The following is a 1190-nucleotide window of genomic DNA, read 5'->3' as shown; positions in this document are numbered from 1 at the left end:
TTTAGAACACCTGACTCAACGAAAAAAAGAAAACATAAAAAATTTAATACTGTCATTTGAAGACATATGCTGGTTAGAAGGAGATAAGCTTGGCCAATGCAACATAGAAGAACACGAAATTAATTTAACTGATGATAAACCAATATATGTTAAACAATTTCCTCTGCCATATACACTCAAGCATATCGCATGTGATGAAACAAAGAAGCTAATTACAAATAACTTAATTAGACCCTCAAAAAGTGCATTTAACGCGCCAGTATGGATTGTGCCAAAAAAGGGATTAACAAAAGACGGAAAGAAAAAATGGAGAATGGTGATAGATTATCGAAAATTGAATGCAAAAACTATTCCAGACCCATATCTTCTTATACCCAACATATTGGAAATTTTCGACTGCATAGGAAAAAACAAAGTTTTCACCACCATCGATATGGTTTCCGGATTTCATCAACTAAAAATGAAAGAGTCAGATATACATAAAACGGCATTTAGTATCCCTGGCTTGGGACGTTTTAAATTCAAAGTATTACCTTTCGGACTAATAAACTCACCTAGAGTCTTCCAAAGAGCACTAACAAAAGTACTCGGAGACCTATTGGAAAAAGGTTTCTGCTATCTGTACATCGATGATATAATTATCGTTGCAAATACAGTTGAAGAACATAATGAAAGATTCAAACTCATAGCAGAAAAATTAAGAATAGCAGGATTACAAATTGAAACGAGTAAAGAAATTTCCTATCCCGAAAACTAACAAAAATATCAGAGAATTTTTAGGCCTAACAAGCTATTACAGACGCTTTATTGGACACTTCTCACAAATAGCAAAACCTATCATAGATTTACTGCAAAAAGAACAACCATTTATTTGGACTGAAGAAAGACAAGAAGCTTTTGAAAAATTAAAAAACGCCCTATGCACAACTCCAGTTCTTCAATGCCCAAATATGGAAAAACCATTCATCATTACAACAGATGCTTCAAACTACGCGCTGGGTTGTGTACTCTCTCAAGGAGAGATCGGTGATGACAGACCAATAGCATTCGCATCAAGAATCTTAAAATCAGCAGAAAAAAAATACCATACATACGAAAAAGAAGCACTTGGCATAGTATTCGCAATAAAAACATTTAAAAATTACATATATGGAAACAAATTTACCGTCGTTAGTGATCACAAACCATTG

This window comes from Phymastichus coffea, unplaced genomic scaffold, assembly GCF_024137745.1.
Source record: "Phymastichus coffea isolate CEN01 unplaced genomic scaffold, Cenicafe_Pcof_1.1 PCOF00004, whole genome shotgun sequence".
NCBI lineage: Eukaryota > Metazoa > Arthropoda > Insecta > Hymenoptera > Eulophidae > Phymastichus > Phymastichus coffea.
The sequence above is the reverse complement of the archived record's forward strand: the minus strand, read 5'-3'. Positions refer to the sequence as shown.